Consider the following 14,827-nt stretch of genomic DNA (forward strand, 5'->3'; position numbering starts at 1 on the left):
TGCCTTAAACTATCCGATGATCATCGTTTCCAACGTGTGAACGTTGCTTCGTCTCTTCTGGCGCGTGAACCATTTTTGGACAAATTTTTGTTACCGGTGATTAAAAATAGATTCTCTACGCAAATATTAAACGCCAAAAACAATGGATCAGTCCTAGACAAAACCACTTCCGACCCCAAAAACTGGACTCCATCCGCAGAAAGTGATGGGACATTTGATGGGACATCAAAGGAGTAATTCATTTCGAACTCCTCAATCCACAGCGAACTGTTAATGCAGAGATCTATAGTCAGCAACTGGAACGTTTAAATCAAGCCCTTCATCAGAAACACCCTTCACTCGTCAATCGAAAAAGTATTCTTCTTCACCACGACGATGCACGTTCACATGTGGCACGTTTGACATAACACAAGATTATGGAGTTGGGTTGGGAAGTTCTCCCCCACCCATATTCTCCAGATTACCATCTTTTTTCGTTCGCTGCAACACCATCTTATGGGAAAACGTATGCAAATGTGGAAGGTGTTAAAGAGGACATAGACAGGATTTTTGCTTCAAAGCCAAGTGATTTATTTAATCGGAATTAACAATTGTAAGATGGAAAAGCATCATCGATAAGAATGGAGACTATTTCATTTAATAAATGTCTTGTTTTGATATATAAGTTGTTCGGGTTTTTTCATCTTTACATTCAAAAATGTTATACAACTTTAATAGAAGCTATGATATATTGGTAAAACATCATTTAATTATATTTTAATATAATTTCCCTCTCACCGATTTAAAACTTGAAGAGGATGTTTTCAAAGTTTCAGGCATTTATGACAGTCATTTTGTGCAAGTCACTAGCTTACCAAAGTGTTTTTATCCAGTCAGTCTTCTAGTGTTTCGCGCCTCTTTTTTGTTATCTTTGTCTCTGCAGATGATTTTGTTTAGGTTTCTCTCTTTTGGATCAAAATATTTTAAACTCCCTCTAAAAAGGGCTATGGAGGGCATCACATACGACTGAGACGTATCTCTGACTCTTTATTGTTACATTGTCAAGAGCTATACTGACACCTTTTCCACGTTTTTAAACATTGGACATCCACATCATCACCGCGTATCATGGTTTAGGACAGTTTATGACACTTTCTAGAGGTCTGGCACAAGATTTTGAATGGAGTCTGGATTTTTTGTCTATCGCCTGAAACTTAGCAACGCATCAATCAAGTTCGTTACAATTATTTCTTTCTTTTTTCTTTCCAGTCTTATTCTCATTCCATAGGAGAACTTCACTGCAGTATTTTAGGTTTGCTTCTGGAAAACCATTCGTTCCAGGATATGCTGTTTTATATACTATGGATTTTGTACTTTTTTGGGCATTGCTTATGCCAGATTTTAAGAAAAGTTATTAGCTTTTATTTGTTCATGGAAAGATTTTTTACTACTCTCAGGTGTTAAATAGGTTTGAAATTGGTTGAGTCTTCCCTCCATACCATATTTGCTATAGCTCTCAGTTACAAATTTCCTGTTTTCTGGTCTCACATATTACACCACGTATCTCCCAAGAAGGATACTTTGCATCAAAATGTTTCATCTTTGCTTTTGCTTTCATTGATACTTCATTTTTTTTTGTCTCTGTTGACCCTCTTTTTTTAATATGTATTGTCTTGGTTTTTTCGTCTTCTCCAAGTTACCAGTAAAACACTTCTTTTGCTTTGCCCGATATTACTTGATTTATACTAATTTCTATTTTATAAAAGAATTCTTATGCATATGCTGGATTTTCTTTTGCATCTTCTTTCATTATTTACTCGAACCGTCTTCTTTGATTTGATAGCAGGTAATACCCTATTTCAGTATATTTCAATGTACGTTAATTTTTCTTTCCCGCAAGCCCTCCAATTTCGGACTTTTCTTTTTTCTCTTTCAGGCTTTGTCTTTCTTCCTAGTATTACTTAGGAATTATTCCTATTGTTGTCGACCTTGGCAAGACGCTGTTCTGGCCTGTTTACTTCCCATAATTACTGTATCTTAAAAGCTATACTTATTTACTCATTCATTCCATTTCTTTTATTAGAAATATTTCTGAAGAAGAAAAAACTAAGATCGATTAGTATTAAGACATGCAGTCCTCTTGCCGAGTAGTTGCTTTAACCAACCTAAGCTAATCTTGGACACTACCAATTGATTTGATAGGAAGTGCCGATTCTAAACTTTCTGACCACAGATATTTTAAGTGTTATACGCTGTCCTTTGAAGATAAAAACACTATGAAGTAAAAGCTGAGATCAAGCGGTATTTTCCAGATATAAAAGTAATATTGGATTTAATTTTGTGTTTTAAAATTATAAATATTTAAGCATCTTAGTAATTTGTCCGATGAAGGGGCTTGAAATTGTACCACGTAAGAAATAAGAAAGAAGGTGAACAAAATACAAATGAAAGACTGATATGTATGAGGTATTAATGATGCTACAGAAAGACAAAATTATTTTTTCTCGTAGAAGTACGTTCATTCCATTAAAACTGTTTATTTATAAATAAATATATATATATATATATATTAGTTTTTAGGTTTTATTTTTTTATTGAAAAGACTGGTTATTTTTTTTTTTTTTGCGTTTAGTTCCTTTTTCTAAATATTATAATATTTTCTCTTCAAATGTTCTACTTACATTCGAGCTAATTGACATATCATATAAATTAGAGCAAATTTAAATATTTTTAATGTTTATAATGGCACCCAGATGGCGAGGTTTCTTCGTTCTATAACAGTAGAAAAAAAAAGGAGTATAATCAAACTGCAGCCAGAATGCACATACCAATATTGTTCAACGCAACGAACACGTCACATTATACCTTGTTTCTTAATTCACTTCATTCGGAAATAAAATCTGTTATTTTTTCTCAGATCAACATCTATGCAAATGAAGTATATCGAGTATAATAGAAATGATGAAGTCATTTATTTATTTTACCTTTTCGTAGAATGCAGTGGAATTATCGGACTAAAATTTTTGTAATATCTATATTTCAATACAATAAATCCCTTTTTATGACTGTTCGAATGATTAAATAATTTTATTAATAATATTATTCTACAGATGGAGCAATTTATTTATACTATGAGATCTTGTAACCACTCTTCATGGAATTTAGTGTATTTTAACAGTGTTTATATTACTTCATAATAAAGCTATGGTTGTTCAGTGCTTCATCATTGTATAATAAAGTTATAATTTGTATCAAAAGCTTGTACGTTTTTCCTGAGTCCATAATGAAGCTTAAGTTTGTATGAAAATCCGTATAGTGTTTATATTACTTCATATTGAGGCTTACGTTTGTATTTTAAACCTGTAAAGTGTTTATATTATCTATAATAAAGCCTTGGGTTGTATTCAATCGCTGTTCAATGTTTATATTATCTCATAAAGAAACCAAAATGTACATTAAAACCTCCTACAGCGCTTAGATAATTCCTCAATAAAGCTTAGGTTTGTTTTACAGCGTCTATATCATTTCCCACTACGAACTAATGTTTACGCCAAAATTTCGTAAATTGCTTAAAGCATTGTTTTCACACAAGCTAATATTCGTGTAAATATCAGCTACTGAAATTCGTACCAAAACTTTTTATGTCATTTGCTTTATGGTCCTACATAGATAATGTTAGCAAGTGTTACGAATTTATAATGTTTTTCGTTTGGTTTGTTTTGAATTCCGCGTAAACCTACACGAGGGCTATCTGCGCTAGCCGTCACTAATTTAGCAGTGAAAGACCCACCGCCAAACTCTTGGGCTACTCTTGTATCAACGAATAGTGGGAATGACTGTCACATTATAATCTCCACGGTTGAAAGGGCCAGCATGTTTGGTAGGACGGAGATTCGAACCCGCGACCCTCAGATTGCGAGTCGAGCGCTCTAACCAATGTTTTTGGTATTTCTATCAAAATCTCTTTAAATTATCTTTGTAATATGAACCGTCTTCGACCCAACTAGTAAAAAATAATTTGAATTTTGCTTAAAAACTATATTAAAAGCTTCTCCATGGACGAGTCAATTGTTCAGCAATAAATTCTGAACCTAGGCATGGGAACTTAAAGAATTAAGTGGAATCCTGTTTTAAAACTATACCAAAAGCTTCTCCATGGACGAGTCAATTGTTCAGCAATAAATCATGAACCTAGGCATGTGAACTCAAAGAATTAAGTGGAATCCTGTTTTAGAACTATACCAAAAGCTTCTCCATGGACGAGTCAATTGTTCAGCAATAAATCCTGAACCTAGGCATGTGAACTCAAAGAATTAAGTGGAATCCTGTTTTAGAACTATACCAAAAGCTTCTCCATGGACGAGTCAATTGTTCAGCAATAAATCCTGAACCTAGGCATGTGAACTCAATGAATTAAGTGGAATCCTGTTTTAAAACTATACCAAGAACTCCTCCATGGAAAATTCAACTATTCGGCAATAAATCCTTAACCTAGGCATACATACTAAACGAATTAAGTGGAACCCTGTTTTAGAAACTATACGGAAATCTTCTCCGTGGATGAGTCAATTGTTTAGCGATAAAGAAATAAGCCTTTTGAAACGTACATCTTTTTCTACTGATCAATTACTTTGGCATGATTAGTTTTCAAACACTATATTCGCTTACAAGATCTACAGAAAAATAATCATGTAGTTAATACTTGTAGTTTTTATAAAAGCAAATACCTAACTCTAGAATTAAAATCATTCAACGCAAAATTTCTTAAAAGATTTCCATTAGAGTCGGAAAATAATTATAGAAACTGTAATTTTCAGATTTGAAGGAAATCTTGGTCATTTACAAAAGACTACTCTAACATAAACTAACAAATGCAGGCTAAGAGATATTGAAAATCCATTGATGTAAACAGGAGCAAACTAAGATATATTTACATTGAATGTTTTACCGCTTGCAAAAATAGCAGTTCTAGTAATTGGATCCTATCTTTCAAAACATCTAAACAGATATGTATCATGAGAATTACGAACTCAAACGTTATTTAAAGAAGTGAGTGACAAGCATAATGGCATAAAATTAGTATGAAGACAGTTATTTTAAAATCAATTAACTATAACATACATCTAAACCGATTCTCTCCGGTTTCGCTCCCCAGTGGCACAGCGGTATGTCTGCGGACTTACAACGCTAAAATCCGGGTTTCGATACCCGTGGTGGGCAGAGCACAGATAGCCCATTGTGTTGATTTGTGCTTAATTACAAACAAACAAACAAACTCTCCGGTTTCATGTTAGGGACTGAAGTTGTTGTTTGTTATAAAGCATAAAGCTACACAAAGGGCTATCGGTGCTCTGCCCACCACGGGTATCGAAACCCGATTTCTAGCAGTATAAGTCTGCAGACATACCGCTGTGTCACTGGGGGGGGGCTGTTATGGACTGAAAGAAAAACAATTTATTAATAATGTTTATCGAACTACAGCATAAATAGCTAAGTTTAAAAAAAACAACAAAAATGTTTTTTTCTGAACAAACACTCAAGAATAAAATTATTTCTGTTTATAGCAGTACTAATTATTCTCTGAATTAGATTTTTAGTCGCAGCATAGAGGTTCATAGAATGGCTCTGAGATTTTATTCAAGTACAAACTTTTAGTTCATAGCTCCGTCATCTCTAGACCGATTTGAGATCTAATTACAGTTTTGGACTCAGGGGGTCAAACCCTTTCGATTGTGTACTTAACCATGCCATAAGTCTCGAAGATTAATTTACTCTAATCCTGCCTAAAAGAATTTGAAGTGCCGCGGCTATTGAGGATTCCCTCTTGCTCATTTAATGGAAATATTAATATTGAGGCTTCCTTGTAGTGCTTAACAGTTGCCTTAGAATACTTTTTTATCGTTGCTAGCTATGTTCCGGATACAACAACTATTGATTTTGTAAAGTACAATTCTATAAGCTGAATAAAGCAGCTGTGTTTGTTTGTGTGGTGTATAACGGCTTCATTTTGTTCATTGAACATGCACTATTGAACCTGAAAAGGGGGGGGGGACTGAAGAGAAATTTAAGATAAAAATATAGCCTGCTATTTTCTAAACTTAACACGAAATCATTACAATCAAGTTTGTTTGCTAACCCGTGTTCCTAAGTGAGTGGCGTGTCCTACTGGAGCGTGTGTCTGCACAACTTTTAAATATAGCCAGCCATGATATTACGTTAGGGTTAGTTATCATTGTAATATTCGTCGCAACTATTGATAGATCAGATGGGCTCTTTTGAGCTATTGTAAATCAGTTTATATGGTTTTCTTTAATGTGCGTGATTTGAAGTTTACAAACGTGTGTTTCGTCTTAGATCAATCTTCTCTACTCTTCCCTCTCTCTCTCTTCTCCCAGTGGTCAGCTGTAAGTTGATATTCTTAAAACGCTAAAACATGGGGTTCGATTCCCTCTGTGGGTTGATTACATATAGCTCATTGTATAGATTTGTACGCCAAAAGCGTTACCCTTCCTCTATTTTTGTAGGTAGAAAAGTTCGTAATACATAATAATTTTCCTAAATATAAAATTTGTATTTTTTCACTAATTAAGTATTCGTTCGATTTTTACACTTTCTCCTGAATAAATATTTCACACAAAAAATAAAATTAAGTATATCTTGATGTCTGCAGTTACCATCAGCTTCGTGTTAAAAAAAAGGGGCGCCGAAAGGTTGAAATGGTGTCAAATGTGTATTTTTTCACTGATGAATTTTACACTTTCTAGAATAAATATTTTTCCAAAATAAGTTAAAAAAAATTATTTTGGATGTCTGCAACTACCATCAACCCACTGTTTAAAAAAAAAAAGGGCGACAAAAGACTGAAAATGAAGTTGATATTATTTGCCTACAACGTATACACATAAATTTTACCTTTATAGTTGGGAATATAGTTTTGTGCTGCCCAAAAGTGGAATTTTAAAAAGTTTGCGTTTTTGTGATTCCGAATATTTCAGGAATATCGCTTTTTTGTAAGTTAGTTACATATAGAACTAGATGAAGTTTTGTCTCATTGATCCAATCTCAATTTATTTATTACTATCTCTATTTATTAAAATACTGATTGCAGATTTTTTTCAGATATTTCTAAACTCCACAAGAACTTGAATAGTGACAAAGTCTCGTGCTACTGATGCTATTTCTGGTTATATAATTCTTAGTTAAAGATTTAAAGTTCCATCATGTCCAATTAGTATTGGCAGCTAAAATAATAAATGTGCATGACTTTGGTTTCAGTGTGTATTCGTCATAGGGATTTAGGTCTTTTCAGTCAGGTACTAAGTAGAGCTCTTCCTCCCTCCTGAACTGTTGTTTGATGAAAACTAACTTGTGGTTTTTGGTAAGCTGGTTTGGATGTCTGTTAGTTACTGTCGCTACTTTCCTTCTCAGGGCCATGTCCATTTATGTTGTCTGATTATGTATTTGTTTGTGTAGCTATGTTCTGTGGTGTTTGTGAAAAAACGAGTAATTGTATGATCTGTGGGAATAGGGGTGTAAATATGTAAGTTTGTTTGTTTTGAATTTCGCGAAAAGTTATTCGAGGGCTATCTGCTCTAGCTAACCCTACTTTAGCAGTGATAGGGTAGAGGGAAGGAAGTTAATCAACACCACCCACCGCCAATTCTTGGGCTACACTTTTACCAATGAATAGTGGAATTGATCGTCAGATTATTTCGCCCCTATGGCTGAAAAGGCTAGCGTGTTCTGTGTGATGGGGATTCGAACCCGCGACTGTTGTCGCGATGGTCGAGCGCCTTCACCATCAGGCCTCTATAAGTATAAGATACGCTATTGCTAGCTAGCCTGGAGTGTGAAAGATGTTGGTGAAATAATTAAATTATTCTTTAATATTAAAATCCCAACATGCCATAAAACATTAAAGCTGTTAGGGTTATAATGTTTCGTTATTTTCACATGAATGTTCACTTACATCTTAAATAATACGTCTTTTATTTCTGATATATGAACAATGAAATATGGATTACGTATTTCCCTTTCGTTAAACAGTTGTAACATTTTACCGTACGAGTCCATGCAAGAAGAAAGTGGAGAGCTAGCAAGTGACGTAATAAGTGATTTTTCCCACCAACAATCCTATAGGTATTTTCAACTTGAACGGCGCCTTATGCGTACATGACATGAGTTAAACGGGAAGAGTCAGAGACACCTAGGGTTTATGATCCTAATTTTGAAATGCTGATCAAAGGAAAAGAAGCCAGTCATCAATATTCGCCTCCAAAACGGCTTTGTCCGGTTTTGAACCAAATAATAAGATTTACTGCTACTCTTCTTACGCATTCGTAGCTAAAAGTGCAAAGCATGTTCAGCGGCATCGCAACACGAACTTTAGATTCTAAAATCCACAACCCAGCACCTATCCACAAAGCTACGCTCGGCTATCTGTGCCCTGCCTACCACGGGTATTGAAACCCGGTTTCTAGCAGATAAGTCGCAGACATACCACTGTGCCACTGGGGGGCAGGCGTCAGTCATAAGACAAACAAGTCGTTTTAGCGAAACATTGGTCATAGATATCTTTATAATTTAGATAGTTAAGAACTGTGAATATAGTGTGTATGTCAGTAACTATAGAGTACAAAGTGTTTAAAAGAACTATGGTAGAAGAACAAAAGAAAGATAAGTGTGATAACGGTAAAGATACAAGCCCAAGAAAGAAAATGTCTGTCATTACAGCCGACGTAAAAGTTTGATGCGAAAAGAGAACGAAATATTATATGTGTGATAAAGTATTGATTTGTTTGTAGTTAAGCACAAGGCTGCACAATGGGATATCTGTGCTCTGCCCATCACGGGTATGGAAACCCGGTTTCTAGTGTTGTAAGTTCGCGGATATACCGCTGTGCCACTTGGGAGGGGGGGGGATATATATATAGAATAATTTTATATGAAGATTAACAATTAGTCAACAAATATACATGCATCCTTCCCATTATGACCATAAATGTTCGTCTATCCTGCAAGTAACTATGAAGAAGTATCATTAACTAATGATTTCTTTTACTGAAAACGAGTTCTAAAATCTTTAGCCCATCATGGGCTTTGGAATTCTATACTAATTAGTAAGAGGCTTTAAAAATTACATCGTAGATGCAGAACAGCACTTCGATGATTATCATATTTTTCTTCAGTAGTCTGTATAGTCTATATTTCATCCCATGTTTGAATTAAATCAGTCCAGTTGAATTATGTATTAAAAATTGTGGTGAAACAACTTTCCACGAAAAATATTTCACATATAATTTACACTGCATTTAAAAAAAAGAGGCTCCATTGATTTTACTGTAAAAAGTGTAGGCTAATAAACAGATAAACTTCAGTGTTTCTTTTTTTTTCATGGTATTCTCTTAGTCTGAAAAAAAGAGGCGTTTTTTACTGCTCCATTAAGTACAGTGGGAGGACTACTGGTATTGGCGTGGTGATGAAAGAATCTAATTAAGCTGGTGCACAAATGATGATAGATTGGCGGTAGCTATTAGATGAGTTAATATGATACGCTCGTTTTTTATATGGCTTGTACTAAATTATTTAATTAATTAATTTATGCTATTCATCTTATTGTGTAATTACATACTGCACAGTAGATGATGTAATTCAATCATAAATCAACAACGCCAAACAACATTCTTAATGCTTTAAGGTGGGCTTAAGCCGGCATAACAATACATACATTTTCACTCAAGTTTTTTGTAGTTTTTAAGCTATAGTTTGATTTTCAGGCTAATTTAATCTTTAAATGCTACGCTGTTAGCTATATTATAATCTTTGTGTGTGTGTGTGTGTATGTGCATCTTTTGTCTCTATCTAGAATAATAGAAAATAAGACCCGTATAATGAATGATGGTAATTATCTATTTAAAAGGGCATGAAAATTGTTTCCAATGATAAACATAAGTTCAAAGCATGTTGTTATCAAATGATACCTTACTAAAAATTGAATTCCTATATACATATAGCAGAAACTCCAACACAACGTAGAGTTTAAGAATTTATATTTTTGGATGTAGTGTTTGTCTGTGTGTACGTGCAGAAAGTATTTCACAGATTTTACAAAGATGAAAGACAGGATTTCAAAAACATGAACTGCTGCTAACATTCTCCAGAAGTTTATAGAATAGATTCAGAGTAATGTTTCGAATGTCGGTTTGTATATACGTACATACGAAATAATTCACTGATTTTGGTATTCTATTTCTGTGCTTTCTGTTTATTTTTAACTCATTTATAAAATTATTAATGTCAATTTTTGTTGTGAGTAAATAGAGATTTACCGATTCTACCTCTTAACTCTGAGCCATTTCTTGTTATACTTATATGTGCAACAGCAATGAAAATATCATTTGGAAGCCACTGTCTCTCGAGGGATGAAGTGCTTTTCAAGGATATAATGAAGTCTTATATAATAAAACCTTTCAACGCTCGATATATTATATACATACATGAATCTTGTAATGCTGCTTGATGGCACATTCTGAGATATAGTAAACGTTTTCAACTGAATAGAAAGCTCTTAATCAGAGCATGAAACTTGTGTTTGAGTTGTCACCTAGGACTCTATGTTTTTTTTTATTCCTGTAAACTCCCAGTGGAGCATAGGGCCATAATAACACCTCACCAACGGAAAGTGTTGTTGCAGTTACTTGTAGCAGGTTGGTTTTTACGGGGTGGAGTTGCTAGCCCCGCGCCCAACCCTCCTCCTTTCTCATCCTGGACTTGGGACCAGGCAAAGACATGTTGGCATGTTTGGTGTGACGGGGATTCGAACCCGCGACCCTCAGATTACGAGTCGAGCGCCCTAACCACCTGGCCATGCCGGGCCTAGGACTCTATGGTAGCAATGGTAAAAATATTTTTCTCTGCTTAGATATCGCACCCGCGGCAGTGCTGTGAGAAAACAATTTTCGAAAATACGAATTAAGCTTGCTAAAAACACTTTTTTATCATTTACTAAATTATTATTATTTCTGTAATACAATCATACTTAACAATTCTTCGTTAAAAATTTAGGTTTGAATTTGCTTCTACTTTTATTTTAATATATGGATATTATGTTAACAAAACTGTTTATCTAGTCGGTAGGGGGCGCACAGCAAAAGACGTATAGCAGAAATGTTATGATATATGCGCTATCTCACTGGAAACTCGTATAATAGGGTCATAAAATATAGATGTTATTCAAATTATTACCAGTGTTTATATGATGTACAAGTACTAATTTCTGACAGATTACCTAATAATCTCTTCTTTAATTATTATTTTTTCTAAATTTTCACTGAAAAAGTTTCTCGATATCCGATTGACTAAGAGCGACTCAGTCGTATTAATATAAGGCAAAAGTTTCGATAGATAATGAGATCATCAAAAGTGACTTTTGATACGACACCTATCGACTGAATTCGTAATAAATAATATTATAAAGAATAAAAAATAATAACATTTACAATCAATATGACATGCCACTGTAGAACATTATTAAACACGTGTATTTTCTTGATTAACTAAAAAAGAAAACAAAAAAAGTGAAATTAATGAGACATTAAATTTGTTTGTTACTTTACCAGATTTATAACCAGTTACAAGTTGATTTTCTTCACTATTGTTATTAAAAGTAAAAAAAAAATCAAAACCTTCTTGGCTTCATGATATTATGGGAACACAAGCTACGAATTTGGTATTTCGGGACATTGTCTTGAGATAATATTGGACCCTATTAATTATTAATTTCAGTAAATTGTCTTGAGATAATATTGGACCCTATTAATTATTAATTTCAGTAAATTGTCTTGAGATAATATTGGACTCTATTAATTATTAATTTCAGTAAATTGTCTTGAGATAATACTGAACTATATTAGTTAGGAATTTTACATTGTTTTGAGATAATATTGGAGTATATTAATTAGTTATTTTAGTACATTGTCTTGAAATGATATAAAATTAGTTATTTCAGTACATTATCTTGAAATAGTAATATGTTAATTAGGCATTTTAGTAGATTATCTTGAGATTATACTGGTCTATATCAATTAGCAATTTTAGTATGTTGTATTGAGATAACATTTGATATTTCAGTACACTGTATTGAAATACTAATGGACAGTATTAATTAGGTTTTTTAGTACATTGTCTTGAGATAATATTGGATTTTATTAGTTAGATAGCTTACATTGTTTCGGGATAGTATTGGACTCTATTAATTAGATATTTTAGTACATTGTCTGTTAACTAACTCGTGAACGGCTTTAAATAGTAGGATGACTTTGATAATCGTGTATTTTAGATAATTCATTAATGTGGCATATCTTACAGTATGACAACTGTTATATTCGTGCTAGCAAACTGTCAAAGGGTAATATTACATAATTAGAAAACTTATTAATCATACACTATAGCTGTTCCATTATATCGATGGACAATACTGGACAGCAGAACAACTTTTTTTGCAACAGTACATTTTAGTTAGCACATTGACTTGGAGTAATAATAGGTAATTAACCAACTTCCTGTATTACTGACTGTCGACTTAATTCCTGCGTTGAGGTACAGCGTTAATGAATATTTTTTATTTACTTGATCAATACTTACAATGAAATAAAAAGCGCTCTAAGCTCTTAAAGTTTCGTGTGCAAAGTGTCATTTGGAAAACCACATGTCATTGTTCATACGCTGTATCGTCCGCCGAAAGGTGTCGTTTAAGGTTCATGTAATTATAGCTTTGAACGCCATCTAGCAGGACTGTCATTATTTCCTTCGGAGAAAGGCGGGGTGAGTCTGTGATGGAACACGCTAGCCAGGCACAACGAATGTGGATAAAGTCGGGTCGTCCTGGGACATAAGTGGGTGACCGCCACGTGATTTTATCTGCAGAGCTACCATAATACTGCTGGCTTTTGCCATATGCTTCTAAGTCTCTTTCTAACCACGGGGGCGTGGCTGACGGAGGCTTCATTTTCGTCTCGGTCTGCTTAGCTACTTGTTCGACTTTGTGTGTCTTTTTTTGTTTTCTGTTATACGTGTAATGGATCGAATCGTAGGTGCACGCCATAATTTTCCAATACCATGTGCCATTTCACAAATGGAATCAGCCATAGCTTGTGGCTACTTATTAGTTACAGTACAAATCAATTTACATCAGTAGAGAGAAAGACATTTAGAAAAATTTTCATGTTACAATACCATTTAGCACAAGATTCAAACGTAGTTATTATCACAGGCGCCGGGTTTGGATAATTTTTGGTGATGCCCAGCAGGGTCGGAGTCCCGCACTCTCTACATGCAGTGAGGAAACATTTTGGAAAATAATATTTTTAAAACATTGATTGGATACATAAGAGAGAACAATCTCTACACATATATTGTATAAAATGTCTACCATAATAGAATATATTGTGATTATATAATTGGAATATCTCATTTGTTAGACAATATGTTTGTTTTGTTTTTGTTTTTTTGAATTTCGTGCAAAGCTACACGAGGGCTATCTGCGCTAGCCGTCCCTAATTTAGCAGTGTAAGACTAGAGGGAAGGCAGCTAGTCATCACCACCCACCGCTAACTCTTGGGTTACTCTTTTACCAACGAATAGTGGGATTGATTGTCACATTATAACGCCCCCACGGCTGAAAGGGCGAGCATGTTTGGTGGGACGGGAATTCGAACCCGCAACCCTCAGATTGCGAGTCGAGCGCTTTAACCACCTGGCCATGCCGGGCCAAGACAATATGATCCTATTGTTTAAATACGACACAGAGTTATAGTACATTGTATTATGAAATGGTATGGATAAAGAACAAAGATTCGCTCAATACAGAAAACCACAAAACCAAAGTATTTTGAATATTAAAACAGGAAAGTATCCCCTTTTATGAAAGCCTCCAATTGTTTATAAGAAAACATTCAACGTTCTCCAAAACACACAAACAATATGCCACCGTGCGGTTAAATTATGAAACCGGCATTTACTTTAAAAGCAAGGAGATTCGAAAGAATCCCTGTCTGATCGCGAATATAAACATAACTTTAGTCATCTTAAGGCAGGGACAAATACACAATAAATGTAAATAAAGAGACAAGGTACACAATAACGAATCTCAATAATACAAAAATGTAAGAATAAAAGCAATAAATAAAGAAATTATGTAATTATACTGTGTATAAAGGATATTTAAAAATTTTATGAACACATCTACTTCATACCATGTACAGAAAAATCGCTGTACAGCTGATGTGTGCACCAAAACGAACTAGCTTACGAAAATAAAATCAATATATCGGCCCTAATAAAGTATTTATGCTGATTAGACAAAAAATAATAAAAATCAGTACTTACCAGTTAGGAGACAGCAAGCACTTTCCGGCGATGACCAGTTCTTGAAATGAAGTCGTCCAAAAGTCTTTCAGTGTTTATTTCAGCAATAAGGGTCTTGTAAATGTGCAGGACTGCTAAGTGGTTGAGACCATCTTGGCCCGTTGTGGTTCACAGATAATTTTTAGTCTTTGTAGGGAACCAAATGATCGCTCATCAGTGCATTTTGTTCCTGGAATTGTGTATAATAATTTCAACAGAATCACAAATTCGAACAAAATGTCCTTCAAACCTTCCTTTTTGCTCAGACACTGTTTCACTTCGCTCAGCGATTCAAGTTGGCAATTCCTTGTTCTGAAAATACCCCCTAGTATATCTAAGTGAAGTGATAACCTCTCTATATCAATATCGCATTGAAAAGCTTCACTGATGGAGTAGATATCTTGTTTGATCTAATTGCTGCTTGAATGTTATGCTTCTCCAGTTT

The sequence above is a fragment of the Limulus polyphemus genome, unplaced genomic scaffold (assembly GCF_000517525.1).
Source record: "Limulus polyphemus unplaced genomic scaffold, Limulus_polyphemus-2.1.2 Scaffold1950, whole genome shotgun sequence".
Classification (NCBI taxonomy): domain Eukaryota; kingdom Metazoa; phylum Arthropoda; class Merostomata; order Xiphosura; family Limulidae; genus Limulus; species Limulus polyphemus.